This window comes from Petaurus breviceps, unplaced genomic scaffold, assembly GCF_028583685.1.
Source record: "Petaurus breviceps papuanus isolate PSGF00001 unplaced genomic scaffold, PetGlider_PUasm1.0 164, whole genome shotgun sequence".
Classification (NCBI taxonomy): Eukaryota; Metazoa; Chordata; class Mammalia; order Diprotodontia; family Petauridae; genus Petaurus; species Petaurus breviceps.
In genome coordinates this window covers 4700518-4718943 of record NW_027185735.1, presented here as the reverse complement: position 1 = coordinate 4718943, position 18426 = coordinate 4700518, and the positions used below count along the sequence as shown (strand labels likewise).

The following is an 18426-nucleotide window of genomic DNA, read 5'->3' as shown; positions in this document are numbered from 1 at the left end:
AATGAACTTAACCCTTATCTTGAGAAGAAACAGGAATGTAATTCTTAAAAAAAAAAAAAAAACAAGCCTCAATTTTAACTGGGGTCATGGAAGAACAGAATGTTGGAATTACATTTCTAAAACTAAGGAGAAGTCATTAATTGTACTAATGATTAAAGGTGACTTTGGCTTCAATATTTCCCACACCTCATACATTATAAATAATTGCTTTTGTTTTTGTTTTATTGTTTGTTACATTGTTAATAAATGGCATAACCAAGGAGGGAGGAGGCAAGATGGCAGAGGACTTGCTTGAGCTCTCCACAAAACCCCTCTAAATACCTGTAAAAATGACTCTAAAAAAAAATTCTAGAGTTATATAACCTACAAAATGTCAGCATGTAACAAATTGCCAGACCAAGACAACCTGGATGCCTGACAGGAATGGTCTATTACACCAGGCTGGGAGTGGAACACAGTCCAGCCAGGCTGGAGCAGGGCTCAGGGGACTGAATCAATGGCAGCTGTGGCAATTTCCAGACTCCTCAACCCATAAATGCCAAAGACAGAATAGAAAGTCAGTAGGAAAACTCTGTGGGACCTGGGTCAAAGAGGAGCGTGGTCTGGCCCTAGCCCCAGCATGGAAGCAGAGTCCTACCTTGACAAAGAGTTAGAAAGTCAAGTATTTGGCTGGGAAGATGAGCAAACAGCATTAAAAAAAACTCAGACTATAGAATGTTACTTTGTGACAAAGAATAACAAAACATACAACCAGAAAAAGACAACAAAATGCCTACATCAAAAGCCTCCAAGAAAAAGTACAAATTGGTCACAGGCCATGGAAGAGCTCAAAAAGGATTTTGAAAATCAAGTAAGAGAAACAGAGGAAAAATTGGGAAGATAAATGAGAGTGATGTGAGACAATCATGAAAAATGAGTCAACAGCCTGCTAAAGGAGACCCCCAAAATAGTGAAGAAAATAACACCTAAAAATAGACTAACCCAAATGGCAAAAGAGGTCCAAAAAGCCAACGAGGAGAAGAAAGCTTTAAAAAGAAGAATTGGCCAAATGGAAAGGAGGTCCAAAAGCTCACAGAAAAAAATTATTCCTTCCAAATTAGAATGGAGCAAATGTAAGCTAATGACTTAACAAGAAATTATAAAACAGATCCAAAAGAATGAAAACATGGAAGACAATGTGAAATAAATACTAGAACCAGAAACTTTGATATTTATTTAAGACTAAGAGAACAGTGGGCTTGATAGAGGAATGGGAAAAGAGGTAACCAGTTTATTTTAAACACAATACTTCATAAACTGGGCTGGGGGCTCAGAGGGCAGTGATTAATAAGTGAGATGTCACTTTAGTGATTAAGGTGGTAATATAGAAACGTACTCATTGATGATCATTCTCAGAAAGCTAGGTGGTGCAGTGGATTGAGTGCTACACCGGGGATCAAGAAGAATTTAATTAAAATCTGACCTTAGACATTTACAAGGAGTATAACCCTTGGTAAATCACTTAAATAAACTATGTCTGCCTCAGTTTCCTCAACTGTAAAATGGAGATAATATCATCTGCTACCCAGGGGGGTTATAAGGATTAGAGAAGACATTTTTAAAGTGTTTAGCACAATATCTGACAATAAATACTTATTTCCTAACTTCCTTATTATGGTTACTTATTATACTTATTATTTAGTATGAATAAGGAAAACACGTTAGTAGCAGGTATGAAAAGGACTGTTCATTCTACCTATGTTGTATGTGAAATCATAAAGCCTCTGAAGTCCTATTACATGAATGAAATGCTGAGAGACAGTATCCTGAGAGACAACAAAACTTAGTAGACTCAAAGTCTGTCCTAGAACCAGAAAGACCTGGGTTCAAGTGCTCCCATTGACATATACTATATGACCCTAAGCAAGTCACTTAACCTCTCAGTATTCTAGGCAACTCTTTAAAAGTGTAATAGATAAAATACCAGTTTACAAGAGTGGAGGGAATTCTTTATCTATATCAATGAAATAATTGTAAACCCTATCCTTATATACAATCTACCATTCATCTGAGAGATAGGTTGGCAAAAGCTGGGAAAACTAGAGACCACAGGGTGAGGGAGGTACAATTCTTTTTGATTACTATTGGTTTTGAGGCCAAGGGAGACTGCTTTTGAACAGGAGCTAAAGTGCAGAGTGGTGGGAATTACCAAACCAAGAGTGGAAGACATTGTACAGAGAATGGTAGAAGGAGGAAAGGCAGAAATCAAACACAATTGACAGTGAGTGAAAAGGAAATGGTCACAGACTTCAGAAAATTAATCAAGTGGAAGATGAAATTATGTTGTTGATGAGATAGCAAAGTCAGTTGGAAGTCCTCTTTTCTTCATCTGCACTTTACCAGGATCTTAGATTATGGAAGCCATCACCCAGTTTGCTTGTCCAACCAAGTCTTTGTTATTACTCATTCAGAGTAAGAGGATAGGGTAAGGAAAGAGCATAACAGGGTTCCAAGCACTCACTCCCAACTTCAGTGTTATGGTAGCTTACAACTGGAAAGATGTTTCTTAAAACACTTAGCTGAAGATCATTTGGCTACTGCATTGATCGGAATTCTTAATTTATTCAGTTGTTTTCCTTTCTTCTGTCATTTTTTAGTGTTCTCTTACCTCTTTTCATTTTACTGTGCATTAGTTCATACTTCATCATCTTGTCTAAAATCATCTTTCATCTTTTCTTATGTTGTAAATAATATTCAATTATATTAAAATTACACAATTTTGGAGCCACTCACAATTTATAAACCTCCTCCTTTACTTTATTTTCCCCTCTTTTTCTTTCCTCTTCAGGATCAGGAAGTTTCTTGACTAACTAACTAACTAACCCTAACCCTATATTATTCTCTTTCTTCCTAACCCTATTTCTCTTTTAAGTTTCATGTATTTCTACATAAAAATGTTTGTATATGTATTTTTTTTTTACCTTTGTCTAGCTCAGATAATAGTGAAATGCAGCTCATGAGCACTACTGCTCTCTCCACCTTCTTACTCCGTTTGGATACTTTCTCTCACATATACCAATTATAAGGAATAGTAAACTCACCCTGTTTTTCCTCCTTGCTATACTAATATATTCTTTTTATCCTCTCTTCTCTTTCCTCTCTTAAAACTTTCAGAACATAAGCAATTCACTCTTAGGTCCCCTGCTTTTCTTACTGAACTCCTTCAATAGTCTTTGAAGATAGTAGCACGGTCTGAAGGAACACTCTTTTTTTTCATTTAGCAAGCATTTTAAAAATCAATCTGCCCCTTCTACCCTCTCATTGAATAATTTTTTTTTAAAACTCCCAAAACAAAGCCCTCAGTACATAGCTGCATAGTTTAAAAAAAATTTCCATATTAACTACATCTGAAAATGTACATTTCTGTATGCCTTTTTAAATTTAATCACCTCACCATCAGGAAGATAGGAGTTTGCTTTATCTTCATGTCTTTGGACTCATGGTTTATCATTGCATTGACCAGAGTTCTAAAGCCTTTCAAAGTCATTTTTCCTCATGATGTTATCATTGAATAGATTGTACTCCTAGTTCTGCTCACTTCAATCTGCATCAGTTCACAGAAATTCTATGAAATAATTAATTTCACTCTTTCTGTTGCACAATAATACATTACATTTATAAAGATTATTTATCCATTCTTCAACAGAAAGATATCCTCTTATTTCTATTTTTTATACTAGAAAAAGAGTTGCTAGAAACATACTGATGCTTTCCTCTCCCTTTGGTTTCTTTGTGTATGTGGAAGTAGAAAAATTGGGTTTAAGGATATGAACACTTTAACAAATTTGAAGCATAAGTTTCAAATTACTTTCTAGAATGGCTGGACCAATTTACAACACTACTAAGAGTTCAGTAGTGTGCTTGTTTTCTTATAAAAATTTCAGTTTCTGTAATTTTCTTCTTTGATAAATATCAGGAAGAATCTCAAAGTTGTTTTATTGCCTATCATTAATTTAGATAATTTTCATATGATTGCTGATAGCTTGATTTCTTTTTCTGAAAACTCTCTATTTTTATTTACTGGGGATTATAAATGTGAATCAGGCTTATAAATGTGAATCAGTTTTTAGACATGAAACCATTATCAAAGAATTTTATTGCAAACATTTTTACCCATGTTGTTTCAAATTTTACTACTAGATTTATTTATTCAACAACCTTTAAATTTTATGCAATAAAAATTGTCCATGTTATCTTATGTGATCCTCTCTATCGCTTCATTAGTAATGAACTATTTCCCTATCCATAGTGTTAAAGGCATTTTTTCCTTGTTCTAATATGTTTATGAGGTAAATTTTTATATCTAGGACATTTGTAGTTTATCTTGATGTATGATGTAAGGTATTGGTCTGAACCTAATTTCTGCCAAATTATCACCCAGTTTCCTCAGAAGTTTTTTGCAAAATAGTCCCTTTCAAAGAAACTGGGATGTTTGAATTTACAAACCACTCGGTTACTCTCTTCATATTCAATATATTGTGTCCCTAATCTTGACTGACCTCTCTATTTCTTAACCATTGCCAAAAAAAAGATTGAAAGAATGAGAAAGATAAACTGAGATAAGGAAGAGAAAAAATGGAGGGGAAATGGAGGAGGGCATAGGAGACAACACTTAAAACTTGCTCTCATCTGAGTTGGTTCAAGGAAGAAATAATAAATAAATATACACAAACACATACACACACAACAGAGCAGAAAGGGGAGGGGTAAGAAGAAGGAAGGTACATTAAGGGAGGCAGTGGCTAGAAGCAAAACTGACTTTTGGGAGAGGACGGGGAGGGTGATGGGAGAGAGACAGAGATGGACAGAGAGAGACAGAGAAAGAGACAGAGAGAGACAGAGAGAAAAAGAAGGATGAAGAGAATAAGATGGAGGGCAATACACAGTTAACAATCATAACTATGAATATGAATGGGAGGAACTCACAAAACAGAAGAGGATAGTAGAATGGATTAGATGCCAGAATTTAAAAATATGTTATTTACAAGAAACACACTTGAAACAGAAAGATATACTCAGAGTTTAAATAAGGAGTTAAATCAGAAGTTAATATGATTCATTTAAACTAAAAGATCACAATCAAGATCTCAGACAAAACAAAAGCAAAACTACAACTGATTAGAGAAACTACATTTTGCAAAAAAGAAATGTTAAGAATTAATTATAATAATATTAGAATTAATATCAATACTAAACATAAATGTGCGAAATGGTAACATCTAATTTCTTACAGGAAAAGTTAAATGAGTTATAAAAGGAAATAGATAGTAAAACTATACAAGTGAGGGACTTCAATTTATGCCTATTGGATTAAGAGAAATCTAACCATAAAATAAATAAGAAAGAAGTTAAGAAGAGGCAGAGCCAAGATAGCAGAGTAGAAGCAAGAACCTACTCATACTTTTCCCCCAATCACCTCCAAAGACTTGTGAGAAATGATTCTAAACAAATTTTAGAGCTACAGAACCCATGAAACAACAGAGTGAAACATATCTCCAGCTGAAGAAAGCCTGGCAGGCTGACAGGAAGAGTCTATTGCACCAGGCTAGAAGCTAAGCACAGTCCTGTGTGGGCAGTGCTGACACAGCTTGGACAGAGCAGGCCTCAGGGGACTGAATCAGGGCAGCTGTGGTGGTTTCCAGATTTCTCAACCTACAAACGCCAAAGACAAAGGAAAAGGTCAGTGGGGAAACTCTATTGGACCTGGGTGAGAGAAGAGCATAGTTTGGCCCCAGTAGCAGAGGTGGTGGTGGCAGCTGCAGCAGCAGTGACTGCACTCCAGGCCAACAGATGGTGGGGGGATCAAGTGGATAATTAGAGGGCAACTGCAGGGATCTCTTTGCTGGCACTGATGCAGGATTCTCTTGCTTTACACTGCTTGAATCTGGGTCACAGACTTGAGTGGCAGTCCTGGGGTGAGGAGGAGTGTTGGTTGGCAGAGTTGTAGTGGCTATGGTGAGGGAGTCCTCCTCACAGTTCTGAGGCAGAAAAGAGTGCTTGTGGTCACTGACAGATCAGACCACAGGCCAGGAGAGGAGTAAACACCTCTTCTTTAATCATATCACCTTAGGAGAAGTGAACATTTTCAAGTGCCTAGAAGTAGCTCTGATAACAATTGCACAAAACCACAAAAATTTAGAGCAGAGTTGTACCTAGGCAAAGAACTCAAAAATCAAGTAACTGACTGGGAAAATGAGCAAACAGAGGAAAACATCAGACTATAGAATATTTCTTTGGTGACAAAGAAGAACAAAACATACAAACAGAAGAAGACAACAAAATAAAAAAACTCCTACATCAAAAGCCTCTAAGAAAAACATGAATTGTTTGCAGACAATGGAGCAGCTCAAAAAGGATTCTGAAAATCAAGTAAGAGAAATAGAGGAAAAATTGGAATAAGAAATGCAATTGATACAAGACAGTCCTGAAAAATGAGTCAACAACTTGCTAAAGGAGTACCCAAAAATACTGAAGAAAATAACACCTTAAAAATAGACTAATTCAAATGTCAAAAGAGGCCCTAAAAACCAATGAGGAGAAGAATGCCTTAAAAAGCAGATTTGGTCAAATGGAAAAGGAGGTCCAAAAGCTCACTGAAGAAAATAATTCATTCAAAATTAAAATGGAGCAAATGGAAGTTAATGACTTTATAAGAAATTATAAAACAGAACCAAAAGAATGAAAAAAGTGGAAGACAATGTGAAATATCTCACTGGAAAAAGCACTGACCTGAAAAACAGATACAGAACAGATAATTTAAGAATTATTGGACTAGCTGAAAGCCATGATTAAAAAAAGGAGCCTAGACATCATTTTTCAAGAAATTACCAAGGAAAACTGCCCTGATATTGTAGAATCAGAGGGTAAAATAGAAATTGAAAGAATTCATTGATTACCTCTTGAAAAAGATTCCAAAAAGAAAACTCCTAGGAATATTATAACCAAATTCCAGAGTTCCCAGGTCCAGGAGAAAATAATGCAAGTAATCAGAAAGAAACAATTCAAATATTGTGGAAACAGAATCAGGATAATACAAGATCTAGCAGCTTCTCGATTAAGGGATCAAAGGGCGTGGATACGATATTCTGGATGTTAAAGGAGCTAGGATTAAAACCAAGAATCACCTACCCAGCAAAACTGAATATAATACTTCAGGGGGAAAAGTAGATATTCAATGAAATAGAGCACTTTCAAATGTGATGAAGCAAGGATGTCATAATCACCATTATTATTTAACATTATATTAGAAATTATAAAAAAGACCAGAGCTGAATAGAAAATTTGACTTTCAAATACAAAAAAATCAAGAAAAGCATGGAAAGGTAAAGAAGAAATAAAAATCATAAGGGATTTATTAAAGTTGAACTGTTTACATTCCTATCTGGAAAGATATTTGTAAGTAATGAGACTTTCCCCCTTATTAGGAACACGCGCGCACACACACACACACACACACACACACACACACATATATAGAGAGAGGGCACAGGGTGTGTGGAATATGAAGGAATGATATCTAAAAAATAAAACTAACGTGTGAGAGAGGAATATATTTAGGAGGAGAAAGGGAGAGATAGAATAGGATAAATTACCTCACATAAAAGAGGCAAGAGAAAGTTGTTACAATGGAGGGAAGGAATGGGGAAGTGAAAGTGAATGAATCAATCTTACTCTCATCTGACTTGGCTTAAGGAGAGAATAACACACACACTCAATTGGATATCTTATCCTACAGGAAAGTAGGGAGAAGTGTTTGGGAGGGATGATAGAAGGCAGGGAGCAGATTGGGGCAGAGGATAGTCAGAAGCAAACACTTTTTTTTCAAATGCTTTATTAACTTCTGGTTTACATCATTTGTTTCTGCCAGATTTTGAGTTACAATTTTTTCCCCATTTTTCCCCTACCCTGCACCCCAAAATAGTGGTCCCACAGGATATCCTCTCCTCCAATCTGCTCTCTCCCATATCTTCTCCTGTACCCCCTTCGACTTTTACAGTAGGGCATGGTGGACCTCTATGCCCCAATGCCTGTATATCTTATTTCCCAATTACATGTAAAATAGTATTAATAATTGTGTGTGTGTATATTAAACATTTTATTTTAAAACTTTGAATTCCAGATTCATTTCCTTCCTCCCTTGTCACCCACCCTTACTGGGAAGATAATGATTCAGCATAGGTTGTACATGTGTAGTTATACAAAACATTACCATAGTAGAAATATTATAAAAGACTGACTATATTTACCTCCATCTTATCCAACCCCCCACTTGTTCTATTCTCTACTTTGCTCCTGTCCATTTTCAAAAGTGGGTGCTTCTGACTTCCCTGCCCCCCAGCCTGCCCTTCCTTCCATCATCCCCTCCTCTCATCCCCTTCTCCCCTACTCTCTTGTAGGGTGAGATACCCTATTTAGTGTGTATTTCATTCCCTTCCCAAGCCAAATTCAATGAGAATAAGGTTTTGCCTTTTTGACTTCATGTTCTTCCCTCCATTGTAACCATTTCCCCTTGCCTCTTCTATATGAGATAGTTTACCCCATTCTGTCTCTCCCCATCTCCTCTCATTATATTCCTCTCTCACCTCTTAATTTCACCTTTTAAGTATCACCCCTTCCTATTAAATTGATCCTCTGCCCTCTATCTTTGTATACCTGTAAACATATATACACACATTCACATATGTATTCATATGCCCACATACCCTCCTATTTAGACATATATATATATACATATTTCTATCCCTTGCCACTATTTTCATACTGAGAAAAGTTTCATCAGTTACAATTATTATTGTTTTTCCATGTAGGAATGTAAATATTTCAACTTTGATAAGTTCCTTATGATTTGTTTTCCATGTTAGCTTCTTAAGCTTCTCCTTGCTTCTTGTAACTGAATGTCAAATTTTCTATTCAACTCTGGTTTTATCATCAAGAATGCTTGAAAGTCCTCTATTCCACTGAATGCCCATATTTTCCGCTGAAAAATGATACTCAGTTTTGCTGGGTAGGTGATTCTTGGTTTTAATCCCAGCTCTTTGCCCTCTGGAATATCATATTCCAAGCCCTTTGATCCCTCAGTGTAGAAGCTGTCAGATCCTGAGTTATCCTGATTGTGTTTCCACAATATTCAAATTGTTTCTTCCTGGCTGCTTGTAATATTCTCTCCTTGATCTGGGCACTCTGAGACCTGGCTATAATATTCCTAGGAGTTTTCTTTTTGGGATCTTTTTCAGGAGGTGATCAGTGGATTCTTTCAAGCTCCATTTTGCCCTCTGGTTCTAAAACATCAGGGCAGTTTTCCTTGAGAATTTCTTGGAGGATGATTTCTAGGTTCTTTCTTTGATCATGGCTTTCAGGTAGTCCAATAATTTTAAAATTATCTCTCCTGGGTCTATTTTCCAAGTCAGTGGTTTTTCCCATGAGATATTTCACATTGTCTTCCATTCTTTCATTTGTTTGGATCTGTTTAACAGCATCTTGATTTCTCATAAAGTCACTAGTTCCCATTTGCTCCAATCTAATTCTGAAGGAATTATTTTCTTCAGTGAGCTTTTGAGATTATTTTTCCATCTGGCAAATTTGGCTTTTTAAGGCATTCCTCTCCTCATTGCCTTTTTGAGGCTCTTTTGCCATTTGAGTTAGTCTGTTTTTTAAGGTGTTATTTTCCTCAGTCAGGCTGTTGACTCTCATTTCATAATTTTCTTGCATTGTTCTCATTTCTTGTCTTTTTCCTATAGGTAATATTTCTAGTATAATATTAGATAATAATGGTGATAATGATATCCTTGTTTTACCCATGATCTCATTAGAAAGGCTTCTAATTTATTTCCATATTTGACAATGTTAAATTAAAGTTCATATAGACACCTTATTATTTTAAGAAAAGTTTTATTTATCCCTAGGATTTCTATTGTTTATACTATGAATTGGGTGTTATATTATGCTGATATGTCTTTCTGCATCTATTCATATAATCACATGGTATTTGTTGCCTTGTTATTGATATGGTTAATTATGCTGATAGTTTTCTTAATATTGAACCAATGCAGGCATTGCATAGCGTGTAACATTTGTTATAAATTACTATAATCTCCTTGCTAGTGTTTTATTTTAAAATTTTCACATCAATCTTCATTAAAGAAATGGGGCTAAAGTTTTCTATCTCAGTTTTTGCTCTCTGATTTAGATATCAAAAGGACACTTGTGCTATAGAAGGAATTTGACAGGGCTCTGTCTTTACCTTTTTCTTTTTCAAACAGTTTATATAATATTGGAATCCATTGTTCTTTAAATGTTTTGTATGATACACTTATAAATCCATCTCGTCCTGGGTTTTTTCCTTAGGAAATTTATTTATGGTTTGTTCAATTTCTTTTTCTAAGATAGAGCTAATAGAGGTACAGAATCTAACTTACCCTAAAGGAAGTAACTGGAGGAGAAAGGGGAAAGAAAAGGGAGGGGCTAATACAAGGGAGGGAAGATTGAGGGAGGTGGTAGTTTAAAACCAAACTCTAGTGAGGAGGGAAATGGAGAAAGGAGAGAGAAAAGCAATAACAGGGAGGAAATAGGATGAAGAGAAAGACACAGATAGTGATAATAACGGTTAATGTGAATGGGATGAACTCTCCCATAAAACAGAAGCAGATTAACAGAATGGATTACAAACCATAATCCTACAATATGTTGTTTACAAAAAAAACACATTTGAAGCAGAGGGATACACACAGAGCAAGATAAAACGCTGGAGCAGAATATATTATGCTTCAGCTGAAGTAAAAAGAAGCAGGGGTAGAAATCCTGATCTCAGACAAAGCAAAATTAGATCTAATTAAATGAGATAAGGAAATAAACTACATCTGCTAAAAAGTACCACAGACAATGAAATAATATCAATACTAAACATATATGCACCAAGTGGTATAGCATCTACATTCTTAGAGAAGTTAAGGGAAGTACAGGAAGAAACAGACAATTAAATTATACTAATGGGGGACCTCAACCTGCCCCTTTCAAAACTAGATAAATCTAACCACAAACTAAACAAGACAGAAGTTAAGGAGATGAGTAGAATTTTAGAAAAGTTAGATATGGTTGACCTTTGGAGAAAATGAATGGAGATAGAAAGGAATATACCTTTTCTCAGTGGTACATGGCACCTACACAAAAGTTGACCATGTACTGGGGCATAAGAACCTCACAATCCAATGGAGAAAGGCAAGAAGATATCTATTTTTTAAGCAATTGGGGTTAAGTAACTTGCTCAAGGTTACACGGCCAGTTATTTCTGGGTGTGGTGCTGAGTATCTGAGCCCAAATTTGATCCCCAGGTCATCCCGACACTGGAGCCGGTGCCCTTACTCGCTGAGCCACCTGGCTGCCCCTGAAAAGCAAGAATATTAAATGCATTCTTTTCAGATCGTGATACAACAAAAATAACATGTGATAAAGGGCCATGGAAAGATAGACTAAAAAAGGAAACTAAATAATCTAATCCTAAAGAGTGAGTGGGTCAAGTGATAAATTACAGAAATGAATCAATAATTTTATCCAAGAGAAAGATAATAATGATACAATCATACCAAAACTTATGGGATACAGCAAAAGTGGTTCTTAGGGGAAGTTTTAGATTGCTAAATGCTTACAAATAGAGAAAGAGGCGAATAAATTGTCATGCAATTACAAAAAGCTAGAAAAAGAACAAATTAAACCCCCCATTAAATACCAGACCAGAAATTCAGAAAAACAAAGGAGAGATTAATAAAACTGAAATTAAGAAAACTATTAAATTAATAAATAAAACCAAAAACTGATTTTGTGGGGAAAAAAAATAAAATAGATAAACCTTTGGTTAATTTTATTTTAAAAATGAAAGAAGAAAAACAAATTACCAGCATCAAAAATGAAAAGAGTGAATTTACCTCCAATGAAGAAGAAATTAAAACAAAAATTAGTATGCCAATAAATTTTATAATTGTAGGGAAAGGCACAGATGAACAGAAGATGAAATAAAATACTCAATCCCATTTCAGAAAAAGAAATCAAACAGTCCAGGGTCAGATGAATTTACAAGTGAATTCTACCAAACATTCAAAGAACAATTAATTCCAGTATCATATAAACGATTTGGGAAAACATGAGAAGAAGGAGCCCTACCATGTTCTTTTTATGATACAGATATGATGCTGATACCTAAACTGGGAAGAGCCAAAACAGAGAAAGATTATAGACCAATTTCCCTAATGAACACAGATGCAAAAATTTTAAATAAAATATTAGCAAAGAGATTACAGCAATTTATCTCAAAGGATAATACACCAAGGAGGATTTATACCAGAAATTCAGGGCTGGTTCATTATCAAGAAAACTATCAGCATAATTGACCTTATCTACAACAAACTAACAGAAATCATAGGATTATCTCAATAGGTTCAGAAAAAGCTTTTTGACAAGATACAACACCTATTCCTATTTTTAAAAAAACTATTAGAGAGCATAGGAATAAATGATAACATCTATTTAAAACCATCAGCAAGCATGATATATAATGGGGATAAGTTAGAAGCATTTCCAATAAGATCAGGGGTGAAAGAAGGATGTCCATTATCACCACTGTTACTCAATATAGTACTAGAACAGTTAGCATTAACAGTAAGAGAAGAAAAAGAAATTGAAGGAATTAGAATAAGCAAAGAAGAAACAAAGCTATCACTTTGTTGATGATATGAAGGTAGACTTAGAAAATCCTAGAGAATCAAGTAAAAAATTGCTTGAAATAATACATTTAGCAAAGTTGCAGGATGCAAAATAAACCCACACAAATCACTGGTATTTCTATATATTACTAACAAAACCCAATAGCAAGAGATAGAAAGATAAATTCCATTTAAAGTTACTGTAGACATTGGAAAATGTTTGGAGGTCTACCTGCCAAAACAAATCCAGGAACTACGTGAACACAATTACAAAATACTTTTCACACAAATAAAGTCGGATCCAAATAACTGGAAAAATATCAGTTGTTTATGGGTAGAAAGAGCTAACATAATAAAAATGAGAATTTTACCTAAATTAAAATACTTATTCATTGCCATATCAAATTACCAAAAATTTATTTTATAGAGCTAGAAAAAAATTTAACAAAATTAATCCAGAAGAACAAAAGTTTCAGAATATCAAAGAAATTAATGAAAAAAAATGCAAGGGGATGTGACTTTGCTGTACCAGATCTTAAATTGTATTATAAAGCAGCAATCATCAAAACTAGTTGGTACTGGCTAAGAAATGGCATGGTGGATCAGTGGAATAGTAGATTAGTTACACAAGAAACAGCAGTCAATGATTATAATAATCTACTCTTTGACAAATCCAAAGACTCCAGCTTGTGGGATAGGAACTCAATATTTAACAAAAACTGTTGGGAAAACTGGAAAATAGAATAGCAGAAACTAGGCATAGACCATCTTATACCCTACACCAAGATAACATCAAAATGGATACATAATTTAGATATAAAGACTGATACTCTACACAAACTAGGAAAGCAAGGAATAGTTTACCTGTGAATCTATGGAAAAGTGAATAATTGAAGACCGAGATAGAGAATATTATGAAATGCAAAATGGATGATTTATTATATTAAATGGCAAAGCTTTTGCACAAAGCCAATGTAACTAAGATTAGAAGGGAAGCAGAGAGCCAGGAAACAATTTTTACAGCCAGTGTCTCTGATAAATTCCTCATTTATAAAATATATGGAGAACTGAGTCAAATTTATAAGAATACAAGTCATTCCCCAACAGATAAATGGTCAAAGTATTTTAACAGGCAGTTCTCAGAGGAAGAAATTGAAGTTATTTATAATCATATGAAAAAATGATCTAAATCGCTACTGATTAGACAAATGCAAATCAAAACAATTCTGAGGTACCACATCACACCCATCAAATTGGCTAACATGACAAAAAAAGGAAAATGATAATGTTGGAGATGTGGGAAAAATGAAACACTAATGCATTGTTTGTGGATTTGCGAACTAATCCAACCATTCTGGAAAGTAATTTGGAACTATGTCCAAAGGGCTACAAAACCATGCATACCCTTTGACCCAGCAATACCACTTCTAAGTCTATATCCCAAAGAGACCATACAAATGAGAAAAGGACCTACATGTACAAAAATATTTATAGCAGCTCTTTTTGTGGTGGCCAAGAATTGGAAATTGAGGGGATGCTCATCAAATGGGGAATAGATGAACAAGTTGTGGTATGTGAATGTAATGAAGTACTATTGTGATATAAGAAAAGATAAGCAAATAGACTTCAGAAAAACCTGGAAAGATTTATATGAACTGATGCTGAGTGAAGTGAACAGAACCAGGAAAACATTGTACACAGTAACAGCCACATTGTGTGATGACTAACTTTCATAGACTTAGTTCTTCTCAGCAAAGCAAGGATCTAAGAAAACTCCAAAAGACTCATGATGGAAAATGCTATCCACATTTAGGGAAAGAGCTATGGAGTCTGAATGCAGATTGAAATATATTATTTCCTTTCTTTTGTTGTTGTTGTTGTTTTGTTTTGTTACTTCTTTTTCGAGGTTCATCCCTTTAGCCCAAATTCTTCTTTACAACATTATTAATGTGACAATATGCTTAATATGAATGTGTATGTAGAGCCCATATTAGATTGCATTCCATTTTCAGAGGGTACTGAGGTGAGGTAGTGAGAGAAAATGTAAAACTCAAAAACTTATGGAAGTGAATGTTTAAAACTAAAAATTAATTAATTAATTGATTTAAAAAAGGAATTAAAAAAAAAAGCAAAAGAAATAGGTTGGGAAAATGAGCAAACAACAAAAAACCGAGCATAGAAAGTTACTATGGTGACAAAGAAGATCAAAACACACACACTTAGACGATAACAAAGTCAAAATTCCTACATCCAAAGCCTCCAATAAAAATATGGATCAGTCTTAGGCCATGGAAGAGCTCAAAAAGATTTTGAAAATCAAATAAGAGAAGTAGAGAAATACTTGGAAAGAAAAATGAGGGTGGTGTAAGAAAATCATGAAAAAAGAGTCAATAGTTAGGTAAAGGAGAGAGAAAAAAATACTGAAGAAAATAACACTTTAAAAAACAGACTAGGCCAAAAGGTAAAAGAAGTACAAAAATCCAAAGAAGAGAAGAACGCCTTAAAAAACAGAATTGGCTAAATGGAAAAAGAGGGACAAAAATTTGCTGAGGAAAATAATTCCTTAAAAATTAGAATTGAGCAAATAAAAGCTAATGACCTTATGAGAAATTAAAAAGCAATAAAAGAAACCAAAAATAATGAAAAAATAGAAGAAAATATGAAATATCTCATGGGAAAAACAATTGATCTGAAAAACAGAATCAGGAAAGATAATTTAAGAATTTTTAGACTACCTGAAAGCCATGATAAAAAAAAAGAGCCTAGACATCAGATTTCAAGAAATTATCAAAGAAAACTGCCCTGATATTCTAGAACCAGAGGATAAAAAATTTCAAACAGAAAACTCAAGAGAACCATAAAAAGGTAAACATTATAGGGTACATAGTAAAGTTAAACTGTTTACATTCCTACATGGGAAGAATTTTCTCATTATTAGGGCAACTGGAAGGAGTGTATATATAGATAGAGGGCACAGGTGTGAGTTGAATATGAAAGGATAATATTTGAAAAAAAATTAAGGGGTGAGAGAGAGGAATGTACTGGGTGAAAGGGAAAGGGAGAAGGAGAGGTAGAATGGGGTAAATTATCTTACATAAAAGAGTGAAGAAAAACCTTTTACAGTGGTGGGGAAGATGGGGAAAGTGACTGAACCTTACTGTCATCAGAATTGGCTCAAAGAGGGAATAACAAACACACTCAACTGAGTAGAGAAATCTTTCTCACCATATAGAAAGTAGGAGCAGAAGGGAACAAGAGAAGGGAGCAAGGTGATAGAAGCAAGGGTTGATTGGAGGTGAGGACAGTGAAAAGCAAAATAGTTTTAAGGAGGGACAGGGTGAAAGGAGAACGAGAATAGAATAAATGGGGAGAGGAGGAACAGGTTGGAGGCAAATACTGTTAGCAAAGTAACTATGAAAGAAAATATGAAGCAAGTTTCTCTGATAAGGGATTCATTTCTCAAATGTATAGAGAACTGAGTCAAGTTTATAAAAATAAGATCCATTCCCCAACTGATAAATGATCAAAAGATATGAATAGTGTTCAGATGAAGTAATGAAAGCTATCTATCCCATATGAAAAAAATACTCTAACTCACTATTGATAAGAGAAATGTGAATTAAAACAATTCTGAGGTACTGTCTCATACCTATTAGATTGGCTAATAGGACAGAAAAGGAAAATTACAAATGTTGGAGGGAATGTGGGAAAAAGAAATATTTTGGTGGACCTGTGAACTGATTCGACCATTCTGTAGAACAATTTGGAACTATGCCTAAAGGGCTATAAAACTCTTTGATCTAGTAATTCCACTACCAGGTCTGTATCCCAAAACTGAAGGAAAAAAAAAGGAAACGGACCTATATGTACAAAAATATTTATAGCAGCTCATTTCTGGTGGCAAAGAACTGGAAATTGAGGGGATGCCCATCAACTGGGGAATGGTTGAGCAAATTGTGGTGTGTAAGTATGATGAAATACTGCTGTACTATAAGAAATGATAAGCAGGATGCTCTCAGAAAAACCTAGGAAAACTTCAATGGGCTGATGCAAAGTGAAATGTACTATGTACAGAGTAACAGCAATATTATAAGATGATCAGCTGTGAATGACTTGGCTACTCTCAGCAATACAACAATCCAAGATAACTCTGAAGGACATGTAATGAAAAATGCTATCCATCCCCAGAGGAAGAACTGATGGTATCTGAATATGGATTGACGCTTACTTCTTTTCACTTTATTTTTCTTAATTTTTTAATCTATGCTTTCTTTCACAATATGACTAATATGGAAATGTTTTGCATGACTCCACATGTATAATCCATATTGAATTTCTTGCCTTCTGAGTGAAGGGGGTAGGATGGGAGTAAAAGAGAAAATTTGGAACTCATACTTTTTAAAATGAATGTTAAAAAATTGTTTTTGCATGTAACTGGGGGAAAATAAAGATAAACAAATTCAGGAAAAATATATTAAAAACTTAATAATCTTGCAGGATATCAAATAAACTCACACAAATCACCAGCATTTCTATGTATTAACAACACCCAAAAAGAAACAGAAAGATAAATTCCAATTAAATTAACTGCAGACAGAATAAAATACTTGGGAGTCTACTTGCCAAGAAATAGAAGAACTGTGTGAACATAATTACAAAACACTTTTAACACACAGACAGATCTACATTATTGGAGAAATATTAATTTTTATGGTAGGCCAAACCAATAAAATTAAAATGATAATATTACTTAACCAATCAAAACTGTGAAAGAATTACTTTACTGAGGTAAAAACCATAATAACAAAATTCATCTGGAGGAACAAAAGGCTGACTAATGAAGTTAAGAATACTCTTGAGAGTAATAACAAATTGTGAAAGACTTAGTAACTCTCATCAATACGATGATTCATCATAGTTCCAAATAACTCAGGATAAAAAATACTATCTGTATCCAGAAAGGATGGACTCAGAGTGTTATATTACAGTACATTTTTCCTTGATTTTTCCTGCATTTTTTAGAACATGTTTAATGTGGAAATATATTTTGCATTACTTCATTTGTATAGGGGGTATCATATTTTTTACCTTCTTAGTTTGTGGGGAAAGTAGGAAGAGAGAGAGAAAATTTGGAACTAAAAATAAAAAATTAAATAAATAAATAAATAACCACTGTGCTTAGTGGGATAGTAAGTTAATCAGGGATGTTTATATGGATTGTTTTGTGGCCCAGTTGTGATTGTGTAACATAAATTTGTAGTAGAACCAGTCAGCAATTACATTATTTCTCCTAGCTTCCTTCAGCAACATATAAGAGCAAAGGCAAAGGATGGTAGGAGTGATCCAAGGCTGAGGCTTGGCAAGGTAAGATCAGCAATATAATAAATGGGCAAAGAACTCAAGAGAAGAGGATAGTGTAGTGTAGAGCATCATTGAAGCATTTTTTAAAGTGTAAAGAACAGACTAAAGAAAGTTAAAAAAAAAACTCAGAGAAGCAGAAAAGGTTTGAAAGAAACAACAGATTTATTATATAGTTTTTAAAAGGCAGATTGTAGAGATTAATGATATCACATATAATTATTTTTGTTCAGGGGCGGCCAGGTGGCTCAGCGAGTAAGAGCACCAGCTCCAGTGCTGGGATGACCTGGTGTAAGGGTTATGGGATTTAAAGATCTTCCATGCCCCGTTGGACTTG

General features: G+C 34.6%; 1 protein-coding gene across 1 annotated transcript in view; it reads right to left on the bottom strand.

The window, feature by feature from the left end:
* Positions 1–18426, bottom strand: part of NID2 (nidogen 2) — a 146875-nt gene that overhangs the window by 99005 nt on the left and 29444 nt on the right. The window lies entirely within an intron of this gene.